We start from the raw sequence: 22,217 nt of genomic DNA, 5'->3' as shown, positions 1-22,217 counted from the left end.
TGCAAGAGCCGAGGACCAGATTAGAGAAGAGCTATATTCACAAAGTTACTCAGCTGGCATCAGATTGGAAAGCTGTATGTTGCCTCGCCAGGTGTCATAGAACTCTGTCTTCCCACCATGACATGACCATTGAAGTCCTGAAATCATACAGAGGAACTATGATTTCCTGAAAGGGAGAGAAAGAGAAAAAAGACTAAGCCCACCGACATTCTCTCATGGAGGAGAGGGAGGGATCAAGAGACAGAACATGAGCAGCCATGGTCAATCCACTAAGCACACACAAGGTGCCAGACTACCATAGGGTTTCTGGGCTGACGGACAGTTTTAGGGATGGTATACCTACATTTAACGCCTGTAACAGCTCACCCATGTTCCTGCAAGTAATGCCAATTAAACTCACTGCCTTATCAAGTTAGTCTTGGGTAGAAACAATTCTTTGATCTGTTGTTGAGGTCCTATCTAAAGTAAATGTGTGGACATTTGTTTTTGCTTCCCCAGGAAAAGTTAACACTACAGGAGAACATGCAAGTTTACATGTCAACATTCCATACACCAGTAGATAAAGTTGGTGATAGCCATAATAATGGTAGTTATCATGGGCATAGAGTTTATCATGCCACAAAGGTGTTTGCATACCTGTCATCCTAACAGCATACACTAATAGGACTTGTCGGTTCCACTAATACACGTTTTAAAAAATGAAGCAGGCCAGAAGTTAACATTATCCCATCTAGCCCTCTCATACACACAAAACAAGTGACCCAAACATGTGGCGGACTTTCCCTTCAGTACGTAATGAACCAGTGGCCTAGCTGTTCCATTATACCATGCTTAGTGATAGAATGTCAATCCAGTAGCGGGAGGGAGGAGGTTGCAAAACTGCTTTTTCTCAGAAGATGAGTCCAGTCTCCACTGTATCCCAGCTCCTTGGAAAATGAGGGCCTGAGAAGGTTCACACAACTGGCTCCTCTCTACACTTAGTATTACGTTTATCTCTTCAGCTCTGATGGCTTAAAATGCCATCAGTTTGCCGAAGACTCCCAAATTATATTCCCAGCCACAACTCTCTTTCAAAGTCCAGACTAATATATCCAATTACCTAGTCAATATCTCCACTCAGTTGTCAAATAGGATTCTCAAATTCATCATATCAAAAACTAAACTCGAAGCCTCCTTTACTTTCTACATACCTACGGAGAAGAGATACCAGTTTCTTGGAGACCACTTGAACCAATCCAAAGAACAGAAGGATCTGGTAAATGCAATGATGAGTGAGAGGTCTCTTGTACCACACAAGCCGAGTTCATTGTAGAGAGGAAAGAAGCTGCCCTTTAGCTATCTCCTTCCCCCCTTTCCCCAGCAGAGCATTCTGGGAGAACACAAAATCAATTCATCTCTAAAGCAGCCAAATTAAAAGTGAATGTAAAAGTGGTTTTGGGGGTGTTTTGCTCCTTTTAAAGTGACTATGAGGGTATTGAAAAAAGAGGTAAATCAGTTATCTCTATGAGTACAAGGTGGCAAGCTAGGAATGGAAACAAGACATGAGAGTCAGCATGAGCAGGAAGCAATTAAAAAAGAGGAAAGTAGGAGTAATACTCCCTGTGAGCCCATTCATTTAGAGATTTAAGCCAAGAGCCCAGGGTGGTGGCGCACACCTGTAATCCCAGCACTTGGGAGGCAGAGGCAGGGGGATCTCTGAGTTCAAGGCCAGCCTGGTCTACAGAGTTAGTCCAGCCTAGGGAAATCTTTGAAACATCCACCTGGAATATGGGGAGGCAAATGGACCTTCCTCTTCACTCAAAATTCCAGCCCTCCCCCTTCATAATGACCTTCTACCAACACTCTGGCCCACCCTGCAATTGTACTCTACTTGTAACAGACCCCAAAGCTTTTGAGCTTCCCTGGCCACAACCTACCCAGTTCAATGAGACAGTATGGGTGCACAGAAAGTACTGTCTTTGGACTCAAAAGAACTAGGTTCCAGACTCAAATTGCTCAATCTTTCTATGAAAACTATCCTTACCTTCATCTCAGACATCAGTAGGATCACATTCAAAAGAAGAGGATTTACAGGCAACTAAGGAATGCTGAGTATGGCAGAAATAGTGCTCCCCAGGAAAGAGCACATCAATTGGCTATCCAAAGCCAAATGGTCACTCTGAGAGCACACATGTGAGTGACATTATACAGACTGAGCAGTTTACATTTAGGAATATGTACATATATGTACAAGTCAATGGGCATATATGTGATAATGAATAAAAAGGGGACATGTATTTGAAAGAGAGCAGGAAGGAGTATATGGGAGCGTTTGGAGGGAGGAAAGGGAAGGGAGAAATGATGTAATTATATTAGAATCTCAAAGCTAAAGGGAAAATAAGAGAACACTGGGGTGTCTGTTTCCAAAGCAACGGCAAACCCTAAGGTTCAGTGCCTACTATAGGTACCATCACTTTTGCCAGCCTCAGGCCACTCCAGCAAATGCACACAAAGATGGAGCTTCTGTGCCAATATCCCTTCAAATACGGCTCAGAAATGGAGACCTACCAGTTAACTCCTACACCTCTGGGTACAAGAAAATTAAGAATTAAGACACAAAGGAAGAATATAATCTCATGGGAGATGAAGGGGACAAACATGTGTCAAGGCTACCAAACAACCTACTAGAATGAGCCACAGAGCTATATTCAGGAGTCCTGCTAGTACTGTCTCTGCAACTAGCCAGCTGTGTAGCCATGGCAGCTCCTCTCTAGGAGGCTCCTTTTTTTCTGTTTTTTTTTGAGACAGGGTTTCTCTGTGTAGCCCTGGACTCGATTTGTAGACCAGGCTGATATCGAACTCACAGCAATCCACCTGCCTGGGATTAAAGGCATGCACCACCATGCCTGGCTAGGAGGTTTCTAATTACAGTAATAAATGAACTGATTTGCATATAACACTTCTGTCCCCTCCAGGAAAAGTGCTTCTCAGCTGCAGTCCATCCTCTGAGCTTGTACTCTTGATGTGGTAATGAATGAGTCCTGAGACCAGATAGAGATAAAAACTGAAGTCTCAGACGTCTTACAAATCAAGTGGTGCCCGACCAAAAGAGCATACATGGACTGGTCCTAGGCCCCCAGCACATATGTAGCAGATGCTCAGCTTGGTCTTCATGTGGGTCCGCCAGCAACTGGAGCTGGGGCCCTCTCTGACTCTGATGCCTCCAATTGGATCCTATTCCCCTAACTGGGCTGCCTTATCTGGCCTCAGTAGGAGAGGATGTGCCTAGTCCTGCAGCGACTTAATGTGCCAGGATAGGTTGGTACCAATAGGGAGCCTCTCCTTCTCTGAGGAGGAGAGGGGAAAACGGGAGTGGGATACGTGAAGGGGAAACGGGGAAGGGAGGAGAGGGGTTTCAATCAGGATGTAAAGTGAATGAATGAATAAACAAACAAACAAATGGAGGGGGCAAGTAAAAGAATACAAAAAAAAAAATCAAGTGCTGCACATCTGTAACCTGAACAGTTAGATAGCAGAAGCAAGAGGATAATGAGTTTGAAGCCAGTCTAGACTACAAAGAGTCTTCAAAATCAGTCTGTGATGCATAGTGAGACCCTGTTTCCAAACACACACATGGAGAGAGAGAGAGAGAGAGAGAGAGAGAGAGAGAGAGAGAGAGAGAGGACTGAAACAGAAGAGGGCACAATAAAAAGCCACTGATGAGTTTTGTACAAGGAAGATGACAAAACAAATTTCACTATGGTGAGAGTAAAAGCATGAGGTGGGAATGGCAGTGAATTTTATATATCTATCTGTGTTCAGTGGGAAGAAGGAACAGGGAGCATCTAGGTGGAACCTGTTGTGACCCAGACTGAGATTCTAGCCAATTTCCTTAAGCAAAATGTAACAATCTCTTTTGAAAATGCCAGTTAAACCCTCAAGGCTGGCAGGTGGCGCTGAAAGGGTCTCTGAGCCAATCTCCTCACACAAGGGCACAGAGAGCCAAGTATGTAAAAGAGAAAGAGGAAATGTTCCCCAGCAGGCATGAGTCTGCTGCCCACTGTGATCTAGAACCATTTAGGAAGAGGGAATGAAAATAGGAGGTCAGGGATGGCCCCTGTACACACACACACACACACACACACACACACACACACACACACACACAGGAAGCCCTTAGTGCTCTCCCACAGAAGGAAAACACCAACCTTCCCAGCAGCCTGTGCAGAGGCCAAGTAAATAAAAGGCTCCTGAGGAGACAACTTAGAACGCATAAGAGGGTACTGGGTGTGGCCAGACACAGTGACCAGCAAAACTTCTGGAATGCTGCTTCACAGTGGGTGTGGCCTTGTATTGTCAAACAAGGGAGAAAAAGGCCTGGCTTGGCTTTGGTTTGGCTTTGGCCTGACTTTAGAGGGGGCAATAAATGCCCACAAACAGCTGGCTATGAAAACACACACACACACACACACACACACACACGCACACGCACACGTACACACACACACACACACGCACACGTGCTCCTGCACGTATATATTCCCTCTGGAAAATCATGGCCTTTAGCACATTCCCCAGAATGACATCAACCAGGGAACAGGGCCAAAAATGTGACTTTCACATTTCTGCAGCAACAGACGATTTCCTCTCCCTACTTGGCTTTTTTCTTATATGTATAAATAAAGGAGCCGGTCAATCGTTCAAAAACTATGAACATCTTAAGCACTTCCAGGCTTTGCAAGTAGTAATTATTAATAGAAGCAAGCGACCATGCCTCTTAGAAATGTTATTTCACATAGCTCTTTTCTGGTTCCTTAAAGGAGATTTATATATGAGGCCATGCTCAACTGAAATAATAAGAGTTGACACAATGACCACACCAAAATGCATTTTTCCCCACTTGATTTATATCACCAAGCTTGCACATGAATGTTCCATTTGGTCTGCCCAAAGACTCTTACGTCTGAGGACAGGAGACTGGAGGTCACCCAGCCCATAGTGACTGAGAATCTACCAGGGCAAAACGGAAACCTCAGGGAAGGCCAGCTATACAAATGACTTGAGGTCCTTCAGACTTGCCCAGAGGTCACTGCAAAGTCTAAGGGCCATCAGTCTAAGGAACGGCTAACTCACTGTGCACTTCATTCCCTCACCTTCTGTCCCCTTACCTTTACCACACTGTCTCATCTGCCTTGCTTTCTGAGATATAAGATTCTTTTAAACCATGGAGATGGCATTCCTCCACTACCTGGAGCCATCTCCTCTCTCCACCAGTCAACCATTCCACCAACCAGGATCCATCACCCTTCCCAATATAAATGAGACAGAAATTGCCCAGATACAATAACTGAAATTTGTGTCATAGGCCTTTCAGTGTGAGTTACAGCTGGAGTTAGAAAGAGAACTGAGAAACTAAAGTGCTTATCTGTAATCAAATATTGAGGGGAGGGGTTCTGGTTAAACTACAACTACTTAGGCTACTTACTAGTCTCTGTTGGTTCACCTTGACTGTCAATGTGACAGGATCTAGTATCACTAAGAGAAAAGCCTCTGGGCAGGTCTGTGAGGACATTCTAAGACGGACCAACTGAAAAGATCCTTTCCATAGTGGAGAGCCCCTTGATGGATGGCCCAAATGTAATAAGAGGTCCAAGGAAAAGGCAGCGCCGCTTATCTGCTGGCATGTCTCGTCTTCCTGCTACTGCTGCTACTACTGCCAGCATTCTAGGAGGAACCCTCCAGATTGGGACTTCCCAGGCACCCAGCTTCATAGACTAAGCAACTACTAGGTTCTCAGCATCTCCAATGTGCAGATGACCACGGTTGCTGGACTACCTAGCCCCTATCAGTTGCAAGCCATTCTAGTGAGTCCACGTTATACACACTTTCTATCCATTCTACTCCCCAGAGGGCTTCGCCTAATATGGATACAGTCCACATTTTCTTTGAATTCTTCCCTGCTGCTCAGAAGATCTCACCCTCTAGCTCTAGTTAGCTAGCTAAAAGGGGCTCCCCCATTCCAGAAGGTGGCAACAAAGACGTTGAAAGTGAAGTCTCTGTCTATTGTTACCAGAGAGTGTTTTAACTTAGGAACAGGTGGGTTTTCAATGGAGCATCAAACAGCTAGAAATGCCAACTGTTAGTTTCACTGAGCAATAATATTAAGTGAAGGTCCAATTAAGTTAGGGCTAGTTCTCCAACTGCTCTGACTTCAGGGAGTAGATTAAAAGACTAGTTTTCAAGATGCTGAGACTCACAGCCAAACACTGGGCATAGCGTAGGGAGTCCAATGGAAAAGTAGGGGAAGGAGTAAAGGTCTCGGGGACAACAAGAGCTCCACAAGTAGACCAACAGAGCCAGCTAACCAGGGCCCAGAGGGTCTTTCAGAGAATGAAGCACCAATCAAGGACCATGCATGGACTGGATCTAGGCCCCCTACACAGATGCAGCTGATGGGCAGCTCAGGCTTAATGTGGGTCCATTAGTAAGGGATGTAGGGGCTCTCTCTGATATGGACTCTGTTGCCTGCTTTTTGATCACTTCCTCCTGCAGGGACTTCCTTGCCAGGCCACAGGGGAAGAGGACGAACTCAGTCTTGATGTGACTGATGAGCTGGAGTGAACAGGTAGGGGAACCCTCTTTTTGAGGAATAGGGGAGGGGTGGGGGAGTAAGGGGGACTGAAAGGAGAGGAGGGAGAGGGCTATGATTGTGATGTAAAGTAAGAAAATAAATAAATAGACTAGTTTTCAGCTGGTATGAATGAATATGTAACCCTGGTACTTGGAAGGCTGAGTCAGGAGGACTGGGACAAGTTCAAGGCCATCCCGAACTACATAAAGAATACCAGGCTGGCCTAGACTACAGTGTGATATCTTGTCTCAGTTAGATAGATAGATAGATAGATAGATAGATAGATAGATAGATAGATGGATCTAACTCTTTGGAGGTATTAGTGATATTGAAGAAGTATGAGGTGGTTGTTCCCAAATTAATAAAGCTCCTAAAAACATCGGAAGTCCTTGGGTCCTGTTAGCACATCAGCTCTAATATGTACCGGCTTTGATGGGATCTAATCAAGATAACTTATAGAGAGACAGTTTGGGGAAAACGCAACTGTCGTCTAATTAAATAAGCATTTGTAAAAATAATATGGACAATTGGAATCAGCTCAATCAATCCTTATTATTGTGAATATGATCTGGATGTGTCCCTCTAAAGTTCTTTGCTGGAAGCTTGGTCTCCAGTGTGATAGTACTGAGGTTGTGGTACTCAAGGGGGTAGGGTCTAGTGTCAGGTAATTGAGTCACACGTGCATGATTTCCAGAAGAGATTAATCTATTAGACTCCTATAGTCCAGAGTCCATGGCTCCACATTCTGCCTCACAAGGAAGAGCGTCATTATGGTCATGGGAGCATGAGGAGGAGGAGGAGGAGAAGGAGGAGGAGAAGGAGGAAGAGGTGGTGTGGAGGTTCGCCACACAGTGGACTGGGATAAGAAAGGGAGGAACGGACCTGGGATCAGGTATACCTCCAGTTACCTGCTTCATCCCTATTTAGTCTTGACCTTTTTAAAGTATATGTCACCTCACAAGCTAGTGTCATTAGCTGTTGACCAAGCATTCAACATATGACTTTGTTGTGGGAACACTTCCTATTCAAATCCTAACATTCTGCATTTGGTGCTCAAAGTTCCAGGGCCACTGTATAGTACCAAATGTATTCAATTCAAGTTCAAGAGTCCTTGCAGTATGAACAGTTACAATTGTTTAAAAGTTTCAGTCCAGTTTTCCCCTAAGAATCAAGGCAAGTTCTTACCCACAAGCATCCATAAAAATAAAAATAAAACAGGTTATTTATTTCCAATATACAATGAATAAACATTCTCATTCTAGAAGGAGGAAAGAGGAAAAATGAAGATCACAGGAAAGTAAGAATGAAATCCAGCAAGGTACACATGCACTCCTGAAGCACCATGTGTGTTGTCATGGAATATATTATAATATGAAGTCCAAAGTGTTGGGCAGCCACATCTCTTTGACATTGCTGTTTGCAGCTCACATGATCTCTCTACTGAGTTGGTTTACTCATTGTATGTAGTTTTCCTTTGCAGATAATCTATATTACTGGCATTTTCTATATCCTAGGCTTTGTTTTTACAGTTCCATGCATCACCAAGAGACTGCCTGCTACACAAAGTCTAGCTTCTCAAACCTTCCTTTGAAACCTAAATGGAAGCCTCCATGGCCCCATAGCTCTTACATTTAGCATACCTGCAAAAGCAGTATCATGCTGATGGTGCCAAGGTCTCTTGAGGTTAATGAGAATAGGAGAAGTAAACCTTTTTAGACTCAGTTCCTTGGAGCAATACCACTCCCCCTCATCAGGATTCCAGCAGACTCATTAAACAGCAAAGGAGCAATTCAGCAAAGGTGACTGCAACCGCAGCAATCAGAACCAGGAGCAGCAGTCAGAACCTGGAACCTTGAGGTATTCTCTGGAGCATTTCTTTCTAGGAGCCTCTCGAAGTGGAGCAATGAACAGCCAAATGATAGGAAGCGATGCTAAAATGAAAAAGCCCAGCCTCTGGTCTTAGGTATATATATATATATATATATATATGTCCTCTCAGAGTCCGTACTAGGATGTTTATCAGCTGGCAAAGACCATACCCCCCCCAAGAGGCACTACCTCTTCCAGTAGACAAACATCACCTGTTCTCTCACAAATCTGTTTCCAGTGGACAAACAACACATGCCCTCACACAAGTCTGTTTCATATTACATACTTAGAATCAAAACAAAAACATGTTTACATCCACTACAGCCTATTAAAAATTCAGTTTCTTACTGTAGATTCTTGTTAATCCAAAATAAATTACATAATTTATTATTCCAAAAAGGAAGAACCAGAACACAGTTATAATCAAAGAAAAGCAAACCCCAGATTCAACAGTTTATAAAGCTCAACGTCTGACATCTTGAACTTACTGGGTTCCAGGGGTATTTAGTAGCCCTATTTCTCTGGCTTTGCCATGTTCAACATGCTCAGCTTGTCTCCTTAGCTTAGGCTAACTCTGTTCCATGTCTGTAGCTGTCCTGGCAGTCATCCCACAAAGTCCTGACATCATCAATATTCTGGAGTCTTCACTACAACTGAGGATGCACCTTCACCAATGGTCTTTCTTGGTCTACTCAGGAACTCTGCCTCAGTTTCTCTAGAATTATATGATCCCTTCATGCCTTCAAAAATAAGTACCATGTAAGAGAGTCTTATACTTTGTCAAGTTCTGCTGCCATTTTTATGTAAAGCCTTGACATCCCATCCACTATATCCAGCTGCTTTGTGCTGACCGAAAAGATATACATCCCAGAAGAATTTTGCCTCAATAATGATGGTCTCTTATCAATGATAGCTTATTCTTCAGCCCCAGTTAGAGATCATCTATTGTTCTAGTAAAGCAAACATTTCATTTCTACAAACTATTTAAAATATCAAATGAATAGCCCTGACATAATCTTTGCTTTTCTCTGAAATTCCATATCATACCTCCATCAATGCCTGCATATCCCTCAATACTCCTACCTTCCAAATTCTCATAATAGCAACTTATCTGAGGGGCTTCCAGCCCAGTGTCCTAAATGCTGTCCCACAATTCTGTCTAACTTTCAAAAAAAAAAGTCAGAGAATCACAAGAATACCCCGTGTTTCTGGTACTATTTTCTGTCCTAGGTTTTGTCTTTGTTTCTGTGGTAAACTCCAGGACCAAAAGAATAACTTGGGAGAGTTATCTTACAGTCTGTTAATTATGGTTCCCTAGTAAAACAGGACATCACAGTGGCAGAGGTATTTCAGAGAGAAGGCCATTCAGTTCATGGTGAACAAGGAGAGAAGAAGGGACCAGGGACAGTAGATCACCTTCAGAGAAACCACCAGCACCAGGCGTGGTGGCCCATGCCTTTAATCCCAGCACTCAGAGAGGCAGAGACAGGCAGATGTCTGTGTGTTTGTGCCCAGCCTGGTCTACAAAGTAAATCAGGACAGCTAAGGCTACACAGCGAAATCCTGTCTTGAAAAACAGGGAAAAAAAAAAAGAGAAAGAAATGAAAGAAGCTACCAGCATACTACTTCCTCTTTCTATGTCTCTTCTCAAAGTTTATAGAAATAGCATGACCAGCTGGAGACCATGTTTTTAGCACAGGAGCCTATCAGAGATGCTTCATATTCAAGCCATAACACATAAATCCCACCCCTTCTCTGTTTTTATACTGATGCTTTACTGTTAAAAGCATTAGGTTCTAGTAACACTAGAAGCAAGTCTGCACATTCAGATATAACCACCAGAGGTACAATACCCAGAACTTCCTCATACCAGCCCTGGACACTATCACTGAGAATTTCCAAATAAATGTCAATACTTTTCCTGGAAGCACTGATACCTGAAGAACATGCCTAATGCTATGGGGGATGACACTGCCATTATGAACATTATGAATTTGCCAGTGATATGACCTCTCCTTCTATTTGTGGGTAAAGATACACATCTGTCTACTTTCATCTCCCTCTCAAAGACCCACTTAAACAACAGCATGGAAATTTGCTTTCATAGTAGGAAGATTTTAAGAACTTTATGTGTAGAATTGGACTCACACAGAGACCTCATTATTGACACCAGAGATTTCCTGTCTAAATAGCTTACATTATATGATTCTATTAGAAAAGACGCAGTTTTCAAGACCAAGTCATTTGCATAATGCTTTGGGAATCTCAATGTTTAACTCTTAAATGTGTGACAAAATCCATCCTGAATTTAAGACTTACGTAATAAGCATGAGCCGAAGATTAACATGAAGACCCAACTATTCTTGTTTTGGCAAGTTATGAGGTTCTACATTAACTACTACCCACTGCAAAAAGCTTCTCTGACCAAGGCTCAGAGTAGCACATCTATGAGTAGAAACAAAATTCTTTAAAAGGCAGGTGACAACATGACTATTTAGCAAAATAACAGTAGATTCCCTATCCCTCAAAGCCTATGATCTCTCCAAACACCAGTCAAAGTTCTGCCATGGGGATGCTTCTAAGGTCCCACCTCTAGCTGAGGAGGGTTATTGGCAACTGATGGCAGCTGGGGGAAGGAAGAGTCACTTTTCTTTAGGTGCATGGCCACTGGTAAATTGCCCATGGTCCAGTAGATGGCCCCATACTCATGCACACGTTGGCAGTGCCAATTGGACTCGGTGAGTTATTCATTTTAAAAAGGAGATCATGAAGTTGGATGGAAGATATCTTGTGCATACCCAGGGAGTTTATGGAAAGGAGGTGGATTTGCTCATCATACATTGTATATGTGCATAAAATATTCAAATATATCTAACATATTATTTTTAAAAACTTATAAGGTTTCTTGGAAATGAACACTAAGACAACAAAGGGCAAAATCTTAACAGAAGAGCTGTATGTTAAGATGAATGAAAACATCCAACTATAGATCAAAACAGCAGACAGAAAAGAAAACAGGTAAAATTGTAAGATTATGACTTCTGGGACAAGGAAAGGTAGTTTAAGGAAGAGCACTAAATTGTCAATGAAATTATTTTTTAAATTCCTCATAAGTAAAAATTATGACTTTGTGGATTCAAAGGGCCCATGAAGTACCCTACTGAGTAAAGCATTACATTTTAGTGTGGTAAGGGTGTTAGCAGCACAGCAGAAGAGTAGCTTTCTAGCATCATCCACCTAGAGAAACACTACTCTTTTGCTGTAGTGCTGGGAGTCAACACAGGGCCTCCTGCATGCAAACAGGACATTGAATTATACTCCTACCCAGAAACGTTATTTGATAACTTACAGGCAAGATTATGTATATAGAAGTCTGGGAGTTTGTAAAGAAGTTCTAGTACAACATTGGAGTAGAAAATGTGAGAATAAATGTACAAAACAGGTTGAGTTAGAGTAAGAATAATTTAATTTTACCCATGTCCCCTCCAACCCCAAGGCAGCACTGCTCAGTGCCAATAAAGACCCCTGCAGATTACAATCCCTCCTATAAAGGAAAGAGACTAGACAGTGATAGCTTGGCTTGCACAGCCTCATGGGACCTTCACAGCATATTCTCATCCCACATACAGCTGAGTGGAAGATGACAACCTCATAGACAAGACAGAGAGTCACAGAAGTCACTGCTCTGAAGTCAGCCACGAGCCACACTTTCTACTACGCTTTGAAGCCTCCATCAAGAAGACCTTACAGAATGTCTCAGTTATGTATGCGTCCCCTCACCAGATGACCCATAGGTAACCCTCAGTGATCCCTGCATCCACGCACCTCACTCCAGGCCTGTAGCCAGTTTTCCATACATCACCTCCACATATATTAGACAAGAACCTCTGGAGATGGTTTACAAGCAAGTTCAAACAAGCAGCCAAATTCTGTTAAGACTGCCAGCACCTATACCTTTCAGAGCATCTCTCTGGAGAAAACTAAAGGCTCAGCACTTTTCCCAGTTTTGGAATAAATAGAGGCCATCCACTCTTAAGAATATCCTGGACAACAGGAAATAAGAACTATGAATCATGTATATATCTATGGCAACTTAGAATGCCTAGCCAGTTTCATGGAAAGTCAGTCAGTGAGAACTAGAGGTGATAACTGCTTTGTTAAATGTAAAAAAGGCAACAATATAGCTTAAGAAACACAAAAATTTAGGAAACATGATATCACCAATGATACACAATAATATCCAATAAGCATATACAAACAAATGTAGTTCTACAAACTCACTGAACAAAAACTTAAATGATTCATTTAGATAACTTGGTAAGCTATAAGATAACAGAAACAAAAACTGAACACAATCATAAAAATTATACTTAAACAGAATGAGAATCTCAATAAAGAAATAAAAATACTTTTTAAGCTAAAGAGAAGTCAATCTTAAGAAAGAAATTCTATAACTGAATAATGAAAGAAAGAAAATTCAAAGATTTTTAAAATTCCTCATAAGTATTCACCTACTCAAGAAGAAAAGGCATTTGTAATATCCACATAGAGAAGGAGGGAAAGTAATATCAACGAAGAAGAATATCAATGAAGAGAATGATGGGACACCATCAATAGATGAGATATACAAATTCAACATAAAGACTATTACTGGGATTCATTATAATTAAATTCTTGACACTAAAAACAGCAGTTTTAAAGCATGAAAAGATACATACAGTGGGACCTTTGAAAGACTATAAGCACAAGAATTTTGATGGGATTGTGTTAAATCTGCAGATTGTTTTTGGTAGGATGACTATTTTTACTATGTTGATCCTACCGACCCATGAACATGGAAGGTCTTTCCATCTTCTGATATCTTCTTCAATTTCTTTCTTCAGAGACTTGAAGTTCTTGTCATTCAGGTCTTTCACTTGCTTGGTTAAAGATACCCCAAGACATTTTATATTATTTGAGGCTATTATAAAAGGTGTTGATTCCCTAATTTCTTTCTCACCCTATTTATCATTTATGTGCAGGAGGGCTACTGATTTATTTTTAGTTAATCTTGTACCTGGACACTTTTCTGAAGGTGTTTATCAGTTGTAGGAGCTCTCTGTTAGAATTTGGGGGGTCACTTATGTATTCTATCATATCATTTACAAATAAAGACACCTTGCCTTTCCAATTTGTATCCCCTTGATCTCCTTTAGTTGCCTAGTTGCTCTAACTAGGACTTCAAGTACTATACTGAATAGGAATGAGCGAGTAGACAACCTTTACTTGTTCCTGATTTTAGTGGAATTGCCTTTCGGTTTCTTTCCATTTAATTTGATGTTGTTCTAGGCTTGATGTAAATTGCTTTTATTATGTTTCAGTATTGTAGTGAGGATTTTGGTGTCTTTAAAAAAAACATGTTATGTTATGTTATGTTATGTTATGTTATGTTATGTTATGTTAACATGTTTTTGTCTTCATCTCAGGTGTGGGATATGGTGCTGCTTCAGAGTGTCTGCAGCAGCAGAGTATTTGCCTCATGAATGCTCGGGTATTATTCTGCCAGCAGAAAATAATTTAACTCTAGGGACTCTAGAGAGGGCATAAAAACACAAGAACCCAAAGAGAAGAGGCTAGCCTCTTCCTACTGCTGGTTTCTTCTGATCCTGTTGTTGCTGTGCTGGTTTGTCAAGTGGTCATGAGAAAAGAGACTATAAGAGGAACTTGGAGATATCCTGATGGGATGAAGATTTGAATTGCCCCAAGGAACTCAATTTCCCTAATCAACAGGAAGTAGTCTAAAAAGAACTCAATGTTCCCTTTCCCCTCTAACTTTCTGTCTCTCCTACCTGGTGTTGGGGTGTTGGAAGGGATTAGGGTGGAGAAATTATATATATATAAGTTTAACTATGATTCTTGATTACAAAGTGTACAAGGAAGTAAAAAATATTATGGTTTCATGACCTTTTTTATAAATTATTTTTTTCTTTTATTGAAATTTTATTTTTTGTAAAATTGGTACTAAAATTTTTGACATTTCTTGTGCCTTTGATTTTCTTTTTTAAAAGTTTTTTTCTTTTTTATTAATTTCCTTAGTTTTAAATATACATTTATATCATGACACCTATATAAAATATCTTACAAAAGCTTTGGACTTGCCAAATCCCTCAAGTTTCAGACCCATGCTCTTTGTTTCTTTGCTTCTTCTTTTCTTTCCTCCCTTGTTTCTTTCTTCCTTTCTTAAATTGTAATTTCATAATTGAAGAGGAAGTTTTTGTTTGTTTTTCATGACAGGGTTTCTCTGTGTAGCCTTGGCTGCCCTGGACTTGCTTTTTAGATGTGGCTGGCCTCGAACTCACAGCGATCCACCTGCCTTTGCCTTTCCAGTGCTGGGATTAAAGACTTGTGCCACCACTGCCAATGAAGAGGAATTTTTAAAAAGAAAAAGTTTAGGCATTCATTGGCCAGGAATTGAACCCGAGTCTCTCACGCGGCAGGTGAGAATTCTACCACTGAACCACCAATACTACCTGACAGTTCCATTTCTGTCTTTCGCTTTGTATAGCTATCATTTCATAGTTTCAGCTTTTTTGTCTCATGCATGCCACTTGCTACTGAATTCTCCAACCATCCTCCTCCCTCCCCCTCCCCCCACCCCGTTGCCCTCTCTCTTCTTCCTCCACCATGCCCCCTTATCCCCCTTCCTCCTCCCCTCCCCTCCCCACCCCCCTAGGACCTAAGACCTAAGCACAGAGGTCTAAAATTTTGAAGCTAGAATCAATATATGATACACACACACACACACACACACACACACACACACACACACACAATCCCAAATAAAATAGATAAAAAATTATTCCAACACAGTATGTCCCTTGTATTCCTAATCTCTTCAAGACTTTTATCATGTGGGGGAGCTAGATTTTGTCGAAGGCCTTTTCTGCATATAATGAGATGATTGATTGGGTTTTTTCTTTCAGTTTGTTTTTATAGTGGATCACATTTACTGATTTTTGTATGTTGAACCAACCCTACATGTCTAGGATAAATCCTCCTTGATCATGGTGGATCATTTTTTATGTGTTCTTGCATTTGTTTTGCAAGTGTTTTATTGAGTACTTATGCATCTATGTTCATGAGGGAAATGGCCTGTAATTCTACTTCCTTGGTGAGTCTTAATGCAGTCCCCATCAAAATCCCAACACAACTCTTTACAGATATTGAAAGGACGATTCTTAACTTCATACGGAAACAAACAAACAAACAAACAAAATAACTCGTCACAGGAGACAACTTCCTGAACAGAACACCAACAGCCCAGGCTCTGATCAACAATAAATTGGACCATATGTGACTCAAAAGCTTCTGTAAGACAAAGGGCACCATCAAAAGGATATAACGGCATCCTACAGAATGGGGGGGGGGAGTTCTTTATCAATCCCACATCCTACAGAGGGATGACATCCAAAATATATTAAGAATTCAAGAAAGTAGATATCACAAAACAAAAAATCCAATTTAAAAGTGGAGAATAGATCTAAACAGAGAATTCTCAACAGAGGAAACTCAAATGACTAAGAAACAAAAGAAATGTTCACCATCCTTAGCCATTAGGCAAGGAAATGCAAATCAAAACTGCATTGAGATTCCATCTTACACCTGTCTGAATGACTAAGATCAATAACACAAGTGTCAGCTCATGCTGGCAAGGATATGGAGCAAATGGAACACTTCTCCATCGGTGGTAGGATTGCAAACTTGTACAGCTGTAGTGGATGTAAACATGTTTTTGTTTTGATCCCAAGTGTGGGATGTGAAACAGACTTGTGTGAGGGTGTGCAGTGTTTTTCTGCTGATAACAGACTTGTGAGAGAACATGTGCTGTTTGTCCACTGGAAGAGAAACCACCTCTTGCGGGAGCATGATCTTTGCCAACTGATAAAGATCCTAGTGTGGACTCTGAGAGGAGATATATACATGAGCACAAAATAAGAGGTAGAACATTTTGGTCTTGTTTGTTTACCACTCCACTTCAAGATGCCCCTAGAGAGAACTGCTCCAGCAAAAGCTTCAAGGATCTGGGTTCTAACTGCTGCTCCAGGCTCTGGCTGCTGCTGTGGGTTCCAGTGGTTGCAGTCTCCTTTGCTGAATTGCTGTTTTGCTGTTTAACTGGTCTATTAGAATCCTGCCAGCTGTGCCAGAGGAATCGCTCCAAGGAACTGATTCTTTAAAAGGTCTATTTCTTCTGTTCCTATTAACCTCTTTTCTCTCTTATGTAGGGTAAGTGGGTTGGAAGTGAGGTATAAGCATTAAAGAATCTCAAATAAAGTAGGTTTGAAAAAGTTCAGTGCCTACAGCCCAGACCTTAAGGTCAACAATTAATAAATGGGACCTCATAAGGCTGAGAAGCTTCTGTAAAGCAGGAGACACTGTCAACAGAACAAAGCGACAACCTACAGACTGGGAAAAGATCTTCACCAACCCTACATCTGACAAAAGTCTGATATCCAAAATATATAAAGAACATAAGAAATTAAACATCATCAAACCAAATAGCCCAATTGAGAAATGGGGCTCGGAACTAAACAGAGATTTCTCAACTGAGGAAAATCAAATGGCTGAGCAGCACTTAAATAAGTGGTCAACGTTCTTAGTCATCAGAGAAATGCAAATCAAAACAACTCTGAGATTCCATCTTACACCCATCAGAATGGCTAAGATAAAAAACTCAAGTGACACCACATGCTGGCGAGCATGTGGAGAGAGAGGAACACTTCTTCATTGCTGGTGGGAATGCAAACTTGAACAAACACAAATCTATCTGGTGCTATCTCAGAAAACTGGGAATAGGGCTTCCTCAAGACCCAGCTATTCTACTCCTTGGACTATACCCAGAAGATTCTCCAGAACACAAGGACATATGCTCAACCATGTTCATAGCAGCCTTATTCATAATAGCCAGAATGTGGAAACAGCCTAAGTGTCCCTCAGTAGAAGAATGGATAAAGAAACTGTGGTACATTTACACTATGGAATACTACTCAGCTATTAAAAACAAGGAATTCCAGAAATTTGTGGACAAATGGATTGAACTAGTAATGATCATAATTAGTGAGTTAACCCAGAAGCAGAGAGACTCAAATGGTATATACTCATATCTGGACACTAGCCCAAAGGGCATGTCCCATGAAAGTCTTCACTTACCAGGAAAGTGGGAAAGAGGGGAAGACTTCCTACTGGGACTCTAGGTGAGAGAAGAAAGGGAGAATGGGGAAATTGAAGGATCCAGAGGGTCCTAGAAACCTACAAGAAGAACACTATGATGAGCAGATCTGGGCCCAGGGGTCCTGCTCTAACTATGGCACCAAGCATGAACAATACATGCAGTAAGCATCAAACCCCTACCTAGATCCAGCCAATGGACAGGACATTCTCCACAGTTGAGTGGAGAGTGGGGTATGACTTTCACACAAACTCTGGTGCCCCATTTTTGACCACGTCCCCTTGATAGGGAGGCCCAGTGGCACTCAGAGGAAGGATAACAGGCTATCAAGAAGAGACCTGATACCCTATGATCATATAGAGGTAGAGGAGGTCCCACTCAGTCACAGATATAGGAGAGGGGAATAGGGTGAAAGTGGGAAGGACAGAGGATAAAGGGATGGAATAACAATTGACATGTATTATGAATAAATTATTAAAAATGTTAAATTTAAAAAAAGATCAACGCCTGTATACAGCCACTATGGGAATTAATATTATGATTCCTTAGAAATATGGGAATTAATCTACCTCAAGATCCAGCTATACCACTCCTGGGCAAACACCCAAAGGACACTATATACTAAAGACGCTTGCTCAACTATGTTCATTGCGACTTTATTCATAAAAGCCAGAAACTAAAAACAATGTAGATGTCCCACAACTGAAGAATGGATAAAAAAAAATGTTATTCACTTACACAATGGAGTACTCAGCTGTTTAAAAAAAAGTGACATCAGGAAATTTGCAGGCAAATGGATGGAACTTGGGAAATAATAATCTTCAGTAAGATAACCTGGAGGAGAAAGACAGATGTGGAATGTATTCTCTTATAAGTGGATATTAACTGCTAGGTAAATTATCACCAAGCTACAATCCATAGACCCTGAGAGGTTAGGTAAAAAGAAGGGCTCTAGTGGGGGATGCATGGATCTCTGTGGGAAGGGGAAATAGAGTAGATTTTTGTGGGTAGACTGCAGGCCAGTGGGGATGGAAGCTGGAGGGATCTGGTGGGGGGATAAAGGGAGAGAGCATGAGGAGAGATGGTTAGGATTGGGGGGTGGCAGTTGGGGAGCAGTGTAGAAACAATGCAGTAGAAACTTCCTAGATTCTATGAGAATGATTGGTGAGGACTCCTCGTAATGAAAGATACAGAGTCTGAACTGGCCATCTTTCATCAAGGCTCCCAGTGGTGGGACTAGGGTTGCATTCAATTGAGTTGTTGGCTGAGAGAGTCCTGTGGAGATCCCTAAGCAAGCCAGGTTGATGCTAGGACAGAGTGTTGCTCTGCACACTGACAGTGGATCCCCATTGCTAAAGACAGCATCCACACAGCTTCTTGAACATAAACAGGTTGAGCTTGTGCTTTCATGGAGCCTTTATCCCTATGTTCTAGTCTCTTTGGTGTGAGAAGGTACTCTGGAAGCTATGGAAAGAAAATCATGGACACCATCTTAGGCACGAAACCCTTGACCTACCATCTGCCCTGCCTGCAAGAGGTGCTAGAGCAATGGTGATGCAGAACTTGTGGGAGAGGCCAACCAATGTTTTTTTTTAACATGATGCCCATGCCCTACATTGCCTGGATAACTAAGAGTCAGAGACTGGATCGTCTAGAGACGTCGGGGAAGAACCAAATACAGCTGGAAAAAAATCAAATGATTCCTAATGATGTTCTTCTGTACTCATAGATCAGCATCTTTTCCAATAATCATCAGAGAGGCTCCCTCCAACAGCAGATAGGAGTGTGCACAGATTGAAAGCCAGTCATTATGTGGAAAAAGAGAGTCTAAATTGGATGTCTCCGTTAGATTTCTCCCCTGGTAGATCAGGGAATCCCAAGGAAAAGGGGGAGGAAAGACTATAGGAGTTAGAAAGGATGGAGGACACCAGGAGAGGATGGCCCACTGAATTAGCTAAGCAGGGATCACATGGGTTTGCACCAGGTCCTCTGCTGATATGTTATGGCTGTTAGCTTGGTGTTTTGTGGGACTCCTAACAGTGGGAGGAGATGTGTTTCTGACTCTCTTCCTCCTATTGAATTCCTTGTCCAGCTTCACTGAGAGGGCTTTTTGCCTTGTCTTACTGAATCTTGTCGTATCTTGGAGGCCTGCTCCTTTCTGATGAGAGATGAAGGGAGAAGATCTGAGGGAGAAGGGAGGTGTTGGGGAACTGGGAGGAGTGGAGGGAGAAGAAACTGTGTCTGGATATATTGTATGAGAGAAGAATATATTTTCAGTAATTAAAAAGAATAGAAATAAATTTCTCTACAGAGACCTTAGAGATTAGGAAAGAATAAGATGATAGATTAGAAGAACCAAAAGATCAAAATTACCAGCCAAGAAAATTCCTAGTAATTTTCTTCTCTATAAATTAAGAAGTAAAAAACCTTCCTCAAACTCTAAAGAGTTTTTCAAGCTGAAATGAAGGAATATCAATGCTACATGAAATATATGGAACTAAACAACATACAAGTAAAGGTAAGTGTAGACTTAACTTTAGAATGAGCTGTACTAAAGGGTAGTGTATAAATCACTTTCAAGTGTAAATTAAAGTTATAAGTTAAATATTTCCAGAATTATTTATTAATAGATACATAATATAATCAGAAGTGAACTGTGGCATTAGTAAACATAAAATGTAGGAAAGTAGAAATTAAAATGTAATTCATATATGATTAAAGGAATGTTATTTGGTAAAAACTGCCTCTGAACTCCATGAACTGAACTTCAACCAACTGAACTGCCATAAGCTCAACTCTTCCACTACACTGACTCTCAACAGACTCTCAACTCTCTGCACTGATCTCTTAAGTCACCTCTCTTTCCTGTCTGTTCTTGTGAAAGTTGGGTATGTCCTGTCTCTGACTCATTCTGTCAAATCTTTCTCTGATTTGTGACTTTGTCTTCCCCTCAATTAGATGGCATTGTTTGGGATTAAAGATGTATACTAAAGGCACGTTTGTATTCCAGCCAGAGGGATTAAAGATGTATAGTAAGGCCATGTCTGTGTTGCAGCAGGATCACACAGACCTAGGTCTTTGGATGTGATCCCCTGCCAAAGCAGCCATGTTGCTGGATTAAAATTCTACAAAACTAAAAAATTCACACATATGTGCATATTTAACTGCATGCTACTAAAAAAACAGTAAGTCAAAGAAGAAAATTTTTGAAATTAAAAACAGTGTCATCTTGAAACAAAATCAGAAGCACAGTGCACCAAAACTTATAAGATGCAGAAAAAGCAATTGCTTAGAGCAACAAATACCTACATTAAGAAAAATTAAGAACTCAGATATATAATCTAACTTTACACCCTGGGGATATAGAAAAATAAAAATAAAAATAAATTAAGTCCTCAAGCCAGCAGAAATAAAGGGCATAAAGAACATAGGTGCAGAGACAAATAATAGTTGGGTTTTTTTTTTTAGAGAAAAATGGATACATGTTAGCTAGAAAAAGAAAAAAGGACAGGAGATGTAAATAAGTAAAATCAGAAATAAAGAAAAGACCCTACAGCTTTTACATGTAGATGCAAAGGATCACAAGAGATACTGGAAACAATTCCATACCAAGAACTGAGGAAGCTAAAAGAAACACAGAAATTCCTGGAAATAGATAAACTACCAAGACTGAGTCATAAAGAAATGGATATTCTGAAGGGACCAAAGATGAGTAAAGATTTCAATCAGAAATCCAAAACCTTTCTACAAGTAAAACCTAAGAAAAATAGATTCACTATTAAATCTACCAAACATTGCAATAAAAATTAGTATCAACTGTTCTTACATATGTCCAAAATATTCAAAGACAGATATAAACACATCCAATCTTGTCTTACAAGGCCAGAATTGCCTTCTTATCAAAACCAGGCAAGGGAGTTACAAGAACAATATGGAACAACATCTATCATGAACACAGACACAAAAGCCATCAACAAAACACTAGCAAATAGCAGTAAACAACATCTTTTTAGGGATGCCATTTTATTGTTAAGCTACATAGACACCATCGCATCATGCATATTGAACGGCTAACTGGCAGGCATAGTTAAAATACGCATATTATGATCTGGTAAATGAGACTTATTAACAGCACAAAGCATAGCTTTGAAGTAAAGTTAATTGATGGAATACTCTTTTGTCGTAACTTGGGGACCCAACTGCAAAGGAACATTGCCATACCAATCCCATCAGTGCCAAGAATTAAACTAAACTGAAGGGAGGAATCATAAGCATTGTCATGAAGTTATAAGAAAGAATTTTCAGGGACAATGTTGTGATCTCCTCCCTCGGTGGGATAGCCAACAATCTTGGATGATTACAGATCTGGCTAACAAACTAATTGGGTTTATCAGAGGAATAAAATATAGCAGAATGTTAGCATCAAAGTCCAACCACTATGGACCCAAATCACCAACTGCATTACTTCTGTACTTCAGAAAATATAGTTTGGATATGGGTCAAAGAGACCTTGTTAATGAGAAGATAAAATTT

This window comes from Acomys minous (assembly GCF_964271855.1).
Source record: "Acomys minous genome assembly, chromosome: 7".
Taxonomy (NCBI): domain Eukaryota; kingdom Metazoa; phylum Chordata; class Mammalia; order Rodentia; family Muridae; genus Acomys; species Acomys minous.
The sequence above is the reverse complement of the archived record's forward strand: the minus strand, read 5'-3'. Positions refer to the sequence as shown.